The 16,208-nt window shown below is 52.9% G+C and overlaps 1 long non-coding RNA gene across 1 annotated transcript; it reads right to left on the bottom strand.

Annotated features, from left to right (window-relative positions):
• Positions 1–1,286: 1,286 nt before the first annotated feature.
• LOC123521184 lies at positions 1,287–3,229 on the bottom strand. Its single transcript, XR_006679654.1, has 2 exons — positions 3,029–3,229; positions 1,287–1,481 (listed from the first exon to the last, which is right to left on the bottom strand). It is a non-coding gene; the product is annotated as an uncharacterized LOC123521184 (long non-coding RNA).
• Between the last annotated feature and the right edge of the window lie 12,979 nt (positions 3,230–16,208).

Here is a 16,208-nt window from a genome sequence, read left to right as displayed (position 1 = left end):
AGACTGGTATCGTATGTATGGGCTAATATCGGACTTATGGGCTTGATCTGGACTGTGCTGGGATGTTTTCTTAATATACAATTACTCTTTGATATAAAGCTCTTTCTTATACATGCATGAGTGTCTCTGGATTTGTTTCTCTAGTCAACTCGGACTAACACACCATCCAAGTGACTTCTTGACATTTTAACAGGGATAATTTCGTCTTGGCTTTCATTTGCCACTTACTCAAGTGAGCTACCTAGAAACTTCTTCCCGCTCCTCCAGGGATGGCCGGAAGCAAAGTCTGGTATCAACTTCTAGAGGTTCCAAAAAGAGAGCAAATGTTGACTTGACCTTGGGCTTGTACAGGCATAGACTGGTCCCTGGCAAACCACACCCGTGATGAGTTTCCTACAAAGGGCAGATCTGCTCGGGGATTGGAAATGCTGCTAATATCAGCCCCCCACCCCCACCAAGAAAAACAACAACAAACCCACACCATCCAGAAATGAAACCTATAGCTAGGAATATATTCCACACTGCTTTTCTGGCACGGGCCTGTCTCTCAACAGAGCTCTCTCTTTCAGCCTGGGGCCCTCCTTCCATTCTCCTCTCCTCCATCTCCAGCCCTTCCACCCGCTCACCTTCACCCAGTTTCCCCTCCCACCTCTTTTCTCCCTTACCTCCACCCTCCAGGCACCCACCCAGCTTCTTTCTTTGCATTAGGCTCTCTTCCTGGGGCTTCAGACCTCCCTTCCTGCCTCCGGGCCTCCAGTGTTCCTGGGCCCCTGTCTGTTCTCTTTCACTTCCCATCAGGGAATCCTAAATGCTGAATAGGCCCTTCTGACCAGGCCCTGAAGGGGACTTGGCTGGGGCCAGGGAGGGGCTGGGGACCTGCGGAGGCCACACAGAAGCCCATTGATGAGGCAGCCCCCTCCACACAGTCAACCCAATCCCAGTCGCCCTAGCTCTGGGCAGAGAGAGGCGTCCCTTGAGGCAGTGGCCAAGATCCTGGCCACCATGAATGACCTCAGTGTCTACAGCTGGCAGAGGACCTTCACTCTGTAGCCTGCAAATCCTCCAGGCCTATCAGCCCCACCATCGGTGCGAATAGATTCATCTGGAAAATAATTTGTCAGTGCATCTCCATCAGCCGTGCTGATTTCATTAATTGGAAGAATGAGCTCTTTGTAGCCAATGGGAGACTCTGGAGCCAGAACACATGCAGCGGCTTTCCCCAGTGACCCAGAGACCCTTGGACGAACTCCTGGGTGCCATGAAAATGGATCGTTCTACAGAAAGAATATCATTGGATGTTTATTTAACATCACATCCAAAAAAAAAAGACCTTGGGATCGTTCTCACATCTGGCTGCCTTTCTTCCCTCACTTTTTTCCCTGCAGAGCCAGGACAGGCAGGAAGCGCCATCAGTCTGAAAGCATCCAGCAGCGAAGTGTCAATGCAGTAGGCCTGGAGGCCTGGGACCGGGGGTCTTCATCCTGGGTGGGGGGTGGAAGAGTAAAGGCACTGTGCTCTTAAACTACACCCCACCTCCCTCCACCAATACGAGCAGAGCTGGTTCTGAACACCGCTTCTACCATAAGAGCTGTGTGACCCTGGGCGAGCCTCGGTCTCCTTACAGGTGAACTGTGGGAAGAACACACACTCTTAGCACCGCTGGAAGATTAAAGCGGACAATGGATGTTGAGCGGATCATCGGTGCATGGCAGACATTGATTGATAGGAGCTGCTATTATTGTTGCTGGGATCAAAACCAGAGCAGAATCCTAACTGGCCATGAATCCTCTGTTTCTACCCCTCAGAGACACGGCGTTGCTGGCCCCAGTCAGAGAGACAGATGGGCCAAAGCACACCCAATGGGAGAGACAGATGGACAACAAATGATGATCAAGGGGATGGGATAGAATGACAAGCCCGTGGAGTGATTGACAGATGGAACGTCTCCTGGGGAAGGCAGATTTATGACAATCCAAAGAGAGACACCGAGGGAAAGTGCTGTCCTGTGGGAGGACAGATGGATGAGGGTCCCACAAGGAGACCGAAAGAGGACAGTCCAAAGTGGAAGACAGATGGATGGCAAATTCATAGTGGGGGTGGGTGGGGGTGGGGATGGGCAGCACTGAGATTGGGACCCGAGACCACCTGCGGTTGGTGGGGCCTGGGCTTCCTGTTTGGTCTCTATTCCTCAGGTCCAAACATCCCTGAATGTGTAAGAGCCTTCAGGGCTCGGTGGGTATGAGAGGAGAGATAGATAAATAGGAATTACTGCTAACTTGCTATGTGACCTTTCCCAAATCCCTTAACCTCTCCGGGTCTCAATTTTGGAGAGAGAGAATGAACTGGAGGGAAGACTCCACGTGGCCTGAGAGGACACCAGGGTCAGTCTGACCTCTGTTTATTCCCTTCTCCCAAAGCCCCCGCCCCTTCTGCCCCGGGGTCCCACAGACAAAGGGTCAACCGTGAGGAAAAAGCAAAGGAGGAAGAGGAGGAGGAGGAGGAAGAGAGAGAAAACAGCTTTTAGGAAGAAAAAAGTGGGGGAGGGACGAAAACTGACTAAAAGTTTTATTTACTTAAAATAAAGGTTCCGTTGTGCTTGACTGGAAACAGGCAGGCCCATCCCTGCCTCTTTGTGCCAAAGGGCTCGGGCCACCCAGCAAGCAGAGGCAGAGGGCAGGGGAGGTCGTGGGGAGGGTGGGCCCAGGGGGCTCCAGGTGCAGGGAGAGCATGGCAGGCACTCAGTTATCTCCAGAGCTGGTCCTGGACACACTGGCTCTCCCTCCCACCACCGTGGGCCAGCTGACATCAGCACTCCCCCAGCCCACGCATGCTCACGGCGGAGGGCGACCACAGACACGTAGGCACCCGCGGAGGAGCGGAGTCTGCAAGGCGCAGAGACTCAGGTGCTCTCTGGGTCTCTCAGCCTCTCTCTGGGTCTCTCTGTCACTTGGCGATGGCACCACGGGCCGGAGGAGGTGGGTGGAGCTCCAGCGATGACTCAATCATTATTTGAGGACAAACTCCTTACCTGCCTTTTGTCCCATGTCTTTTCGGGTTCCACCTGACTTCCTTCCCTGTTTTTCTGCGGACTGAGCTGTTTGGGTGGCCTGGGAGATCCTGGGCGTCCCTGGAGGAGGGGGCGGGGAAGTGGCTTCAGGAGGATCTGGAATCAAGAGGGTTCACTGCTTTGAAGGTTCTTTGTAAGGAGGTTGCTGGGCCCCTCTGTTGGTGGCCCTACTGGCCTGAGAAGGGCCGTGGTATGCAGAGTCTGGAGGGAATGGGCAGGAAATGTTTGCGATAAGAGGCTTCCCTTTTGCAAACTGCCCTCCCTCCGAGCCCCAGCTGCAGGGTAAAGGTCCAGGAGCTTAACCTGGTGGGGCTGGTAGGGAGCTTCCCGGAGCCTGTGAAGGCTGTTGCCAGAGTCTGCCTTTGGGCCTACAGCAGGGAGGGCTGCGATCACAGGGACCCCCGGGGATCAAAATGGCCCCGGGAACCCGGCCAAGGCTGCCTTCCTTTGGGATCAGGAATTCCAATCTGACTTCACAAGGTCAAATCAATCCTTGAAGAAAAACAACCCCCTCTTGGCTGGCTTGGTTCCTGTGAAGTTGCCCCACGTGGGGGCTGGGAGCACAGAGCGAACATGTAACTCCGGCCCTAACTCCAGGGGAGTGAAGCCGGGCTCCAGGTTGGTGCCAGTTGGAGCCTTTCATTCATCTTAACCAAGACACTCTGAGGAGGCGAGGTTATACCGGCAGGAACCAGGCTGGAAGCTCGGAGAGGAAATCCAACCCAAAGGCGTCTTCAGCTGAGGACTGAAAGCTCTCAGAAACAGGCGTGCTTGTGGCCCAGGGCGCCTGGGGCACCCTGACATCGCTGCCACCACCCAGCCACTCCACCGGCTGTGGTTGACTGGGCCAGCTCACAGAGGAACTGGAAGTGCTGCTAACGAACACCCCCGGGTGGGGGGGGAGCCTCCAGGCTGCCTCCCGCTATTGTACCCACGACCTTTCTGGAGGATTAGCGGCTTGCATCTCTCCCCAGGGGCTGCGCTGTAAATGCCAGTGTAATGCTAATTTGTGGTTGGCAGGAGATTGATTGGGAAGAAGCTAAACAATGGTTAGAGGAGGCTTTGGTCCTGCTGCCCCGGGGAGTGGTTGGTGAGTGTACAGTGTGTCTTCTTTGAGGAAAGTAGCAACCAGCCTGAGAAAAGATGAATGGAGGCCAGCATGAGGAGGACGGTCCGAATTGGAAGGAGGCCGTTCTGGAGCCTGGAAAGCAGAATTCTGGGAGATTTTTTGATGGGAGACCAAGGGGGCACTATCAGGTAGAGCTGCCTGGAGTTTGTTTCAGCCTGAACTGGAGAGTGAACCTTAGAGACTAGAAATGGCAAAGACTTGGCTTTCGTTAGGTTGTGGAATGGCTGGTCTGGGGAGGATCTCAGGGCTCTGGGCAGGGCTGGGGTTCCACTCAAGAATAAGCGTTGAGAAGGGTTCCTGGGGGGTTGGGTGGGAGAGGGAGGGGATAAAGGGGAACATTAGAAAAAAAAAGAATAAGCATCGCTGTTGGTTGCCACGAAGTTGTCTTGGACTCTTTGGACCTCCTGTAGAACGGACCGGAACCGAACACTGCTCGGCATGGTCCCGCCCCACCTTCATGGTCGCTGATAAGTTTGAGGCCATTTTTGCGGCTATTGTGTCCGTCCACCTCACTGAGGGTTTCCTGCGTTTCCAGCAGCCCTCTCCCAACTTGATGTGCTTTCGGGAGATCGGTCTTTCCTGAGGACACAGCCGAAGTAGGCCAGTGGCAGTCTTACCAGCCGCTTCTTGTAAGGAGCATTCTGCTTGCGTTTTTTCTCAGACGGATTTGTTCCGTCTCTTGGAAGTCCACATTTAGATTTAATATTCGTCCCCCAACACCCCGGTTTGAATGCATCGTGAATTCTGTTTCTGCTGTTGTCAGGAGCTGTTGAGTCAGTTCTGATCCCTAGCGACCCGATGTACAACCAAACCAGACACCGGCCAGTCCTGCAGCATCCTCACAGCTGTTCTCCGTCCTGCAGCGTCCTCACAGCTGTTCTTGTGTTCGAGCCCATCACTGCAGCCACTGTGTCAGTCCATCTTGTCGTGGGTCTTTCCTCTGTCCTCTGCCACTCAAATAAACACGAGGTTCTTTGCCAGGGACAAGTCTCTTCGGATAACATGTCCAAAGTCCATGAGATGAAGTGCTGCCAACATTGCTTCTAAGGAAAGGTGGCCAGATTTTAACATTGGTAAAGCGGGACACCATTGCTAAAGCGCATATCCTGGCGAAATAGCCACATGGCAGCCGAAAACCATATACCCTAGCTTGTCGTGCATTCTTTCCAAAAATCGGGACTTTTTAAAAACACGCGCGCGTGCGCGCGCAGAACATGAGAAAAATTGTTAAAAATCAGGACTGTCCTGTCAAGAGCGGGACGTCTGGTCACCTTATTCTAAGGGGCATTCTGGTTGGACTCCTTCCAAGACCGATTTCCTTGTTCTTTTGGGAGTTCGTGGTCCTTCCGACATTCTTTGCTCACACCACAATTCAAATGTGTCGATTCCTCTTCCGTCTTCCTTAGTCAGCATCCAACTTCCACAGGCAGGTGAGGCCATTGGAAATACCTAGGCTTGGGCCAGGCTTAACTTAGTCCTCAGAGTAAACTCCTTGCTTTTCAACACTTTAAAGAGGTCTCTTGCAGCACATTTACCCAATGCAATGTGCTGTTGGATCTCGTGGCTGCTGCTTGTGGACTGTGGCTCCAAGCACTGGTTGTGGCTCCAAGCAAGATGAAATCTGAAACAACTGTAGCCGTCTCTCCATTTGTCGTGGTGTTACTTATTGGTCCAGTTGTGTGGATTTTTATAGTTCCCTCTTAATGAATATTTATGCCACATGGAGTACTATGCAACGGCCTTAATTCACATTAGCCCTATCGGGTGACTAGATCTCTGAAGAGTGTCTGATAGCTATGTGAAGTGGGGAGCGCTCCTGTTTTACCTTGAAGCCAAGTCTTGGAGGGATTCAGCAGCTGCATGCTGGTCACAGAACCAGCAAGGCAGAAAAGCCTGGCAGACACAACATTCTGCTCTGGGGCACACATGGCACCTGCCTGCCGATTGCACTGGGAGGCTCTCACACTCTGGTGTGGGTAACCTTCTGGTGAGCTCCGTGGGACTCTGGTCTTGGCCTAAAGCACTAGGGAGCCCCAAAACCTCTACGAGCAAGGTGGGAGGGCCAGTCACTTGCACCCATGCCCGAGGGACTTCCGTTCAAGGATGATGAGATCACAACAGTTCTGCTGCCCCTTCTCCTTGGACAGCTGTGACCTCTGTGAGACTCGTTCGAACCAGAATGATTAAAAATGAATGTGCACGAATGGAGACTAGCCCAGGCCCACGGAAGACCTGCAGCCTGAATGAGCAATGACAGGGCTGCGTGTTGAGAAATGAAAACCAGCCAGGAAAACCTCTGCCTGGGCTCCAGGAAGCAGCGTCACATTATAACATGAATTGGATAGTCTCCCATCCAGGCCATACGTGTTGATTGACTGATTGATGATTAGTGGAATATTGTTGTAGCTGTTGGCTGCTGTCAAGCTGGCCCCTGGGGCACGGGAAGTCCATGCACAATGGAACAAAACGCTGCCCAGTTCTGGGTCATACTGACACTATGGGCTGGGGGTTGTACTCTTAGGACCCACAAAGTTTTCATCAGCTGATTAGCAGAAGTAGATCGTCAGGCCTGTCTCAGTCTTCTGTCTTAGTCTGGAAGCTCCACTGAAATCCGTTCAGCACCCTAGCACCAGGGAAGCCTCCCCTGACAGATGAATGGTGGGTGGCTGAGCATGGGGTGCATTGGCCTGGAATCGAACCTGCGTCTCGCATGTGGGAGAGAGGATTCTACCCCTGAGTCACCAGTGCCAAGTCTTAGAATGGTCTGGCAGCCCTGGTCCTAAAGCAACCCCGTCCCTCTAGGGTTGCCATCTGGCCACCCATACTGAGTCAGGCTCACAGAAGCAGAGCGGAGCACCCAGAGCCTGCTCAAGGACTGGAGGCTTCTAGCTGGTTATAGGAGCCTCCTTGTGTGCCCTGCTCTTCTTCCAGCTCTGGGATCTCAAACCCAAGTTACATACTTTTGTCTCCCCACCCATTTCTCTGGCTTCATCAAGCTTGGTTTGCTTTGGCTGAACTGGAGGGCCATGCAGGGGATCTTCTCTTCCTCTGGAAGTTGAATGATGCCCTAAACTCCAGGCTCCTTGCAAACACGGCCCCTGCTTGTTTGCCTTCATGTTCCTAGTGCCTGACAGGCGCTCTGTGAACACTTGTCGATGGAGTGAATTGTAAAAGCTCACCTTCCAAGAAAAGGGGGGGTGTTGAAGCCAGAATCGCTTCATTCCTCAAATAGAATCCCCAATGGAAGAATCCAAGGACCCAGGGACCTGCCCCCCAGTGAGGTTGCCTTGGCTTTGGGGATGTGCCCCCAAATCATTCCGGTGGGTCTTTCCCCTCTGGCACCACAAGGGTTGAGCGAGCTCTCTCTGGGTGCGGCCAGCAGGTGGGAGAGCTGGGAGACTCCTGCTGGCTCCCTGACTGCATCTCCTGAGGGCGTGAGGTCTTGCCTGGTGGTCAGATCTTTCCACTCCCTGCTCACCTGCTTGGTGGAGGATCTGATTTCTCCGTGCATTTGTTTACCCCCCCACCCACCCCCACCCCGCAGATGGGTGCTTCTGCCTGACCACATCTGGGAGCCATTCGCCTTGGTGGCTGCTTGAGGAAGGAAGGAATATCATTTGTTTCTTTGGCATCTGCTGCCCTTGGCAGCCAGTGGTTACCTTGATCCCCTCTTAAACTTCTTACTCCCTCCGTCTTTCTGACTCCTTGGGGGCTCTTTCCATTCCCTAACGGGGCGGCGGCGGCATCACCTTCCTGGATACGGCTCCTTACACGTTCCTCGTGGCAGCCGCTTGTTGTTCTCAGGTGCCATCTGCATGGTTCTGACTCTTATTGGCCTTACGTACATCACCCGGGCCAGCGTCACCCTCACAGCTGCTCTTAGGTGTGAGCCCCTGGTTGCACCCTTGTGTCAATCCACCCCCTTGAGGGTCTTCTTTTCCTATATGTTACCAAGCATGATGGCCTTCCCCAGGGACTGCCTCTCCTGAGAACATGTCCAAAGTACGTGAGAGGGCCTGTCGATGCTGTCTGTCCCTCTCCCTACCCCTCTGACGCCAGGCCCAGAGCACTCAGAAAACACTCGACTGACAGCAAAAAGCTGACCCTTGCCCTGATCCAGTCCCGGAGGATTCTCGAGACCTTTGGCCTCGTTCTGCGGGGTGTTTGGGGAGGGTCATGTGTGGGAAGGGAGGGAAAATTCCTGGGCAAGAATGAGGTGGGTGGAGCCCCTCCCTTCTGCTCTGGCTTTGTCTCCCGAGAGCCTCCAGGCTCGGCCTTCTCCCCCCAGTGCCCCTAGAAGGTAAAGAATCCCGACCCCCATCCCATTTAATTGATGGGGCATCAAGAGCTGCTGTCTCAACTCGACCCAACATGCTTTGTGGCATTTTTGTCGGAAGGACTATTGGAAAGGCCACACGGTGTGCCTTGGCCCCTCTGGCCACGCAGTCACAACACTCAGCATGATGTCCCCACCGGCCTTTCCTGAAGACGGTGCTGTGGCGAGTGGATGGCGAAGCCTCTCATCAGAACGAGGCCAAAGACGACATTGAAACGCCTCACCACCCCATCCAAGCCCTGGGTGCTTATTGGTTGTCATTTCTAGGGCCCTCTGCTGAGTGTCGGGGTCAAGAGAGTGTGGTCTGTGTTCAGGGAGGCCCTGGTTGGCATCCTAGATCATCCTAGACCCTTCTCTTACTGATTATGGGATCAAAGCATCAGTTTCCTCATCTGTAAAATGGGCCCAGCGAGGGTCTGTACTCTCACAGGGTTGTTCTGGGGGTGCCATGAACGAATGAGTGCAGCAGGATCCCCAGCTCAGAGTGCCTGGCAGACAGCAAACGCTCCAAGTGCTAGTGTGATTGCTTCTGCCTCCAGGACCACACAGTAGCCGTAGCGTGAGTTTTTGGAAGTTTACTGCTTCTGCTGGACGCTTTCACTGATGGGGGCTGGCCTCCACCCGAGGGGGTGAGCGATTGCATCTGATGGCCGTTATAGCCCTCTCCTTCAGAGACATTCTGTCGCTGGGACCTTGGCTCCCCTCCCTCTCACCCCCACCCCAAGCTCGGCAGGGCGTGAGGCCATCTCCGCCTTATGGCTGTGGAGCATCCTCTCTGGGTGCGGGACAGTCCGGCTGGGAGGTCTCTTGCTTATCACCGATGACCTCCCCGTGAACCTCGCCGAGGCAGTGGGAAGAAATGTGAAAAATTCAGACAACTTGTTATTTGTCATCCCTCTCACCACCCTCAAAAAGCTAACGGAATCTAGCTCACTCTCTACAACACAGAGTCCAGTCAAAACCCCTTTTGTCTATAGACACGGAGTGAAAGTTTAATTTGGCTCAGGAGCTGGGCTGAAGAAACCGCTCAGGAGGCCAGATGGGGTGTCAGTGGTGGGCCAGCTTCTCCGAGCGAGCCAGGACGTTAGACCAGGAGGAGGCTGTGAGGTCTGACGCGCCACTGTGATGCCCAAGCTGTCTCCACACGTTCCAGGCCAGCAGCCCCCTCGGGCTCTCCAGGTCACCAGGACCAGCGAGCCTTCTTTCTCATTTGGGCACCCGCACGTGGGTCTCCTTAGTGACAGGACTCCCTCGTGCTGTCCTCTCTGAGCCCCATCTCAGAAGCCATTTGGATAAGAAAATCAAGTGCTAAGGTGGGCAACGTTTCCAGAGAGGATGAATCATTCTGCTGACTTTATCCAGAAGGAAGTCAATTGTCCAAATCCAAATCTCTCATGCGATAGAAATACTGGCTCTGAAGCCCAGGGTGTTAGGATGTTAGGGAGGCTGGCTATGTTAGGAGAGGAGGGAGGCTGGGTTAGTTGGAGGGTTTTGTTGAGTGTCAGGAATGACCGGCTTGTCTAGGAACATGGAATAGCCTTGCACCAGATCACCGGTGACAGGAGAGGAGGCAAGGGCTGGCCTCAGGAGAGACCATTCTGGCTTAGGTCGAGTGATGGTTGGCTGTGAGCTTCTCCCCAGGCACCTGGGGAGCTTGGAAAGTATTAGAAAACTCACCCCAAAGGAGGAGAAACTGGTAAGCCAGAGCCTTAGAGAGAATGCACTGTTACCAACTGAAAGGCTGGAGTTTCTAGTCCACCCGAAGATCTTGTGGAAAATCAGCCACTGATAACTCTCTGGGGCACATCTCTACTCTGACACGCAACGAGGGGTGGAGAGCCATTCTTCTGCTTCTGTTTACAGTGCCTTGTTCCTCATGGGTGGCTTCATCCTATTTCTCAGTTGGGCTGGCAGGACTCAGGGCTTCCGGGAGCAGGAGAATTGGAGTGAAGATATTTTCACCTGGCTTATTATTCCAGAAGAGGATGAAACTGATGATAGGTGCCCTCGTAGTATAGGGGCTACTTGTTGGGCTTCTAACTGGAAGGTCAGCAGTTTGAAACTACCAGCCACTGTGTGGGAGAAAGATGAGGCTTCCTACTCCCATAAAGAATTACTGTCTCAGAAACCCACAGGGGTAGTTCTACGCTGTCTGTCGGGTCATTATGAGATGGAATGGACTCTAGAGAGGTGAATTTGGTTTTGAATTTAGTCCATTGCATGGTGGCCAGATGGAGAGGCTGGAGAGAACAGGAACTTGGCAAGCTGATTATTGATTGTAGGAGGTGCAACTCAGCTTGGGAAGCTGACCTTCGGTCTTGCTTTTACCTGAGTTCTCACTCACTGCCATCGAGTCAGTACTGACTCATAGTGACCTCAGAGGACAGGAGAGAACTTCCCCTGCGAGTTTCCGAGACTGTAACTGCTTATGGGAGTAGAGAGCCCCGTGTTCCTCCCGAAGAGATGCTGGTGGTTTTGAACCGCCGACATTCAGGGAGGCAGTGGGGAAACACTATAACACCAGGGCTCCTGTTGACCTGAGTTAGTGCCCTCTTTATGGCTTTATGACCAACGTTAACAACCAAGACAGAAGCTAAACAAACGAGCAGATCTCGGCTTGTATTGATTATTTAGACGAGGAGATCCTGCTAGTGTCTTTGAGAGTTGGCACGTCGGTCTGAACCTTCTTATATGGACATTAGCCCGGAATGGTAGAATGAAGAATCACCGTTAGAGACCCTTGTGAAGAAAAGATTGCTGAGCAGATGGATGAGATGTCCGATTTCCGTAAACCTCTGTGTCTGGAGGTTTACACAGCAGAAGAGCGTCACCCTAGACTTGAAACCTGGTGCCCCGGAGGGGAGGGGAGTGGGCGGGCAGGGGGCACCCCAGGCATCCTGGAAACCCCACAGTCCCTCCATCAGAAAGAACTTCCTTCTGGTAGCTGGAGGCAGCCTTCAGGCAGGGACTGTGGGCTGCCATTCTTGATCTGTATAGCTAGAAGTTTTCCTACCAAAGGATCTTGTTCCTTGTGGGACAAGGGGTGGTGCTTGCCCAGAACCCGATCAGAAAAGGCAACCCCTTCTTCCACATCCTCAAAAGAAGAAGTCACAATGAAAAGAGCTGCCGCGTGTGGATGGGCGTGGTGGGTGGGGGTGGGCCAAGGTCGTGTGCCACTCACTGCCTTGGGAAGTGGTCCTCTCCGTCTGCAAGTCACAGGAAATTAGCAGAGAAGCCACAGCTGGGCTCTTTTCACCACCTCAGTCCACATATTATCTTGCAACAACACCCTGTCCTTGGACAGAGCGGAGAAACTCGGAAAGTGGGCTATGTCGGAAGGCAGGGCAGGCGACTGCAAGGGTCAGGGGCCAGTGGTGTCACCAGTGGGGCAGTTGCTTTGGCTCTCTGGCTCTCTCCGGGGTTTCTCCTCGGTCGGTGGGAGCAGAGAGAGTGGAGTGGACAGGGATTAGGTGGTCTCTCTTCCGTGACTCACCAGCCACAGCATGACCGCATCTAACACACCCAGCCAAAGGGGCTGATTGCTCTCAGCAGCCTTGCACTCTCCCCTCCTCCCCTCCCAGCGGGTTATCTTGCTGACTCCACTCACATAAACCCCCATCTGGATGCCTTCCAAACACCAGATGTGCCCACGATTAGTGTCGGTCTGGGGAATGTTTCCATGACTGAAAGGTCAATGTCAGCTGCAAGTGCCAGAGCGGGTGTCGGCCCCTCAGCCCAGGTCAGCTGCTCCGGCAGAACCTTCTGTGATCTCACTGGCCTCCTCTTGGGGCCCCGCTCCCACCCCCTCGCCATCTCCTACAGAGGTTGGCTGGGTGGGGTGGGGGTGGCCCAGGACAGAAGGAGGGCCTTGTTTCACACGACAACGTGGGATTTTCCACTTGGAAGAGACGCCAGGGTGTGCAAAGAGGGAAGTCCTGCTGGCATGTAACTGAGAGCACTTTGTTCTCTGTCAGGTCTGCGTCGTGCTCACGTCACTTCTGATTTTCTTCTGGAGGTCGTCATCCTCACCGTGGGAAGCCAAAGGAAGCGCGCTCTAGCGATGGGCTGGGCTACCATGCCTCCCTCTACTCGCAGGCCCTTTGAGGTCTCGCTTCTCCACTTCAGACGGGCGTGCACGTTCCGTTTCCATTTGGGCAGCGCTGCGCTGGGCTTTCCTCTAGGTAGCAATGAACATGAAAGACAATTGGGTTTGATGTGCGCCTTATTGATTCCAGACCCATTTCAGTAGACTGTGACACTTCAGGGACCTGCAAATTCGACCCATTAGAGTTCACATTCTATGCAAATGCTATGCGCCTGAGTCGTGGACTCACATTTCTATCAGCTACCTCCCACTTTCCACCAAAGATACGCACCCCGTCAGGAGATGACAGCAGTGGATGAAGCTATAGTCAAACCAGAAGGCCAAACACACTGTTGTCCAGTTGATGCTGATGCATAGTTACCCTAGGGCACATGGTCAGGCTGACTTGTAAGGCGTCCCAGAACGGACATCTTTCGGAAGCCGACTGCCACATCTTTCTCCTGAGAAGCAGCTGGAGGGCTCAAGCGGGTGACCCTTTGGGCTGGCAGAGAAACGCTTAGCCACGGAACCCCCAGGGCTCCTGAGGATGCTCTGTGGAGGATGACGGTGAGTCCCTTAAACAGAAAATGATTCATCAATAACCTCACGGCAACGACACCATCCAGAGAGCAGTCATTTCCTCAGTGCCGACTTTCTCTCATTGCTTCTCCGAGGCCACGCCTTGTCCCGCAAGTGACCACGACTTCATTTTAAAGGAATGAGAGAGCAGAGGGAAGGGGTTGCTTGTCCACGCAGCTTGGGAGTGACCTATCACGTCATGATCACTGCTCAGCACCCTATGAAGCCATAATGATTTCTCTTCTCGGGAGTGGCCGCACGCTTCTGTGGAGTGGAACAGAGAGTTAGTGTGCTCGGCTGGTAAGTCCAAGGTTGGAAATGTAAGTCCACTCAAGGTGCCTTGGAAGAATGGCCTGGTGAAAGGCCATTGCCAACCCTAAGGACAGCAGTTCTACTCAGACGTGCCGCACGTAGGGTCACCAGGAGTTAGATGACTGGATGGCAACTTGTTACTGGTTTCAAATACTGTTTTGTGGCCAATGGTTCCTTCGGTCAATGCATTGCTAGCGAAGGCCACATAGAAGAAAACTGATAAACAAAGCGAAACAGGGTGGGCAGGATCGACCAGTCATTGATCTCAGGGTATTCTGCCAATCTTCTGGCTTCTGTAACTGAGCTGGGGCCTAGAAGCTTTATTTGGCCTGGATAGGAGAAAGGGAAGCTTTGCTAGCAGACATGGCCTTTGGAGGCAGAGAAAGAAAATATCTTCTGCCAGCTGGACCAAGGGATGGAGGTGAGTTAGAATGGCTCTTCGGAGAGTGATGCGCCCACTACAAGTCATAGGATGCCTTGGAAAATGGCACCTCATTGCTGGTCTGCAGCCCACGCTTGTAACCTTGGCTATAGGTTAGAAATGCCTGGGAAGCTTATGAAACCTGATGTCCATCTTGCACTTCAGGCTAATTAAACCCGCATCTCGGAGTGAGGGCCTGGCTGTCAGAGTCTTAAAGCCGCCCCCCCTCACCCACCACCCACCCCGTGATCCCACACACATCCAGGTTTGGAATTCACTACTCTGGATCTTCGCTAATCAGAGTGTGGGCTGAGGACAAGATGCCTGGACATGTCCTTGGAGCTGGTTGGAAATGCAGGCTCACCCCAGACCCACTGAACCGGGACCTGCATCGTCCTGGGAGATTTAAAGTGCTTTAAAATGCGAAGAGCTGTGGGTCTCAAATTTTGCTGCCCAGTCAAGTCACCTGGGGCACTTTAAAAAATTCCAGTGCCCGGGTCACACCTCATACCAATTAAATCAGCATTTCAGAAGGTGGGACCTAAGCGTTATACTTTTTTCGTTTTTTATAGTTCCTCAAGCGATTCTGATGTACACAGGCTTTCAACCCTGGCTACATATTAGAATCACCTGGGGAACTCTTAAATATCTGGATACCTGAGCCCCGCTCCCAGAAATTCTGATTTAATTGGTCTGGGATAGGAGCAAAAGCTTCCAGTAGATTCTAACGTGCAGCCAGTGAAACACTCTGCCCTAGCACATTGGTCCAGCTTCGCTAAAGGCACAGCCTGCTCCAACGGAGCACCACACGTCACTAGGTCCTCGAAGAGTAAGAGGAAAAGGATGACTAAGCTTGCCTGGTCTGAAGGCTTTGACATTTGGGTAGCTACTATCATTTGTTATGAATTCAAATATGTGTTTGTTCCTTTGGTTTTCTAATACAATTCTTAAAAAGAAAAAAATTCCAATCTCAATTCAGTTGTATTCGGGAGTAAAGAGCTTGGTCCACACCTGGCCCACAAGAGTATAGATCCGCTCAGGGAGGGTGGAGGTATGAGAGATGGAGAGGAAGAAGTTGGGTGAGCCAGGGCTGAGATGAGGAAAGATCTGGCATGGATAGTGGTGAGTCGATGGCGATTTCTTGTCCCCCTTATCCCGTGGTACTCTCTGATCACTTCCAATAGGACTGAGGAGCCAGTCGCTCTATCGTACGTTGTCAGATGTAGCAAATAAAAAACACAGGTCACCCAGTTAGATTTGAGTTTCCGGGTGAAGAAATGGCATGGGGCCACATCTGACCTCCTTCTGCTTCAGCCGAGAGGAGAATCTATCTCCACCCTAACGCAAGGCCAGTTGCCACCAGGCAGAAGTCAGACAGGCCTCCCCGCGCCATCCTGTTTACCCTATTCTGACACAAACCCGTCCTCCCACAGCACGCTGCTTCTCGGGCTGGATTCCATAATCTGTTGCAACTGCACAGCTCACTGATGATATTTGTGATTGTGGGTGTTTACGAGGGAAGTTACCAGGCTTACAGAATGATAAGGACAGAGGCTTTGCTTGCAAAGCCCCTTGTCGCTGATGTTGGCAGGCACACTGCCCCTGGCAGCTGTGTGGTCCCTTCTCAGAGCAGCCCCTCTGCCCTGTCTTGTGGTCTCTGTGCATGGCCTCTGGTGCTGCTGGTCCTTCTGACCCGGCAGGGATTTGATGTGTGCTCCTCTGGTGGTCCTGCGTCCGTGCAGTCCCGGGAACCTCTCTCTTTCTGCTGCCGAGCTGCTTCTCTTATGCCCAGAGCTCTCACTCGTCCTCCACACCTCATTTGCATGCTCCCACCCGGTCACTGGGTGGAAGTTACAAGGACTATGCAGGGAAGAACCATACCAAGCCATCTCTTCATGGCACAGACCAACAAAGGAAGATTTCTCCCCCCAGTACACATATGTGCTAAGTGTAGCACAGGACAGATCTATACGAAAACAAAACAATGCAATTTGTTGTTTATCAGAAATTCAAACATAACTAGGCATCCTATATTTTAATGGATGACTCTATTCTATAACCAGTTTCCCTATCAAATCGATCCTGACTCTTGGCAACCCCCATCTGTATGTCCGAGTAGAACGGGGCTCCACACGGTCCTTAGCGGGGCAGGGTTTATTTTCAGAAGTGGATTGCTGTTCCTTATTCTGAGGTGCCTACAGGTAGACTGGAACCTCCAACCTTAGCAGTCAAACAAGTCAACCGCTTGTACAGCCAGGGACTTCTCCCTATCCAGTAGAT

This window comes from Echinops telfairi, unplaced genomic scaffold (genome assembly GCF_000313985.2).
Source record: "Echinops telfairi isolate 266 unplaced genomic scaffold, ASM31398v2 ScPeMD7_7475;HRSCAF=8513, whole genome shotgun sequence".
Classification (NCBI taxonomy): Eukaryota; Metazoa; Chordata; class Mammalia; order Afrosoricida; family Tenrecidae; genus Echinops; species Echinops telfairi.
This window is presented reverse-complemented; position numbering and strand designations above follow the sequence as displayed.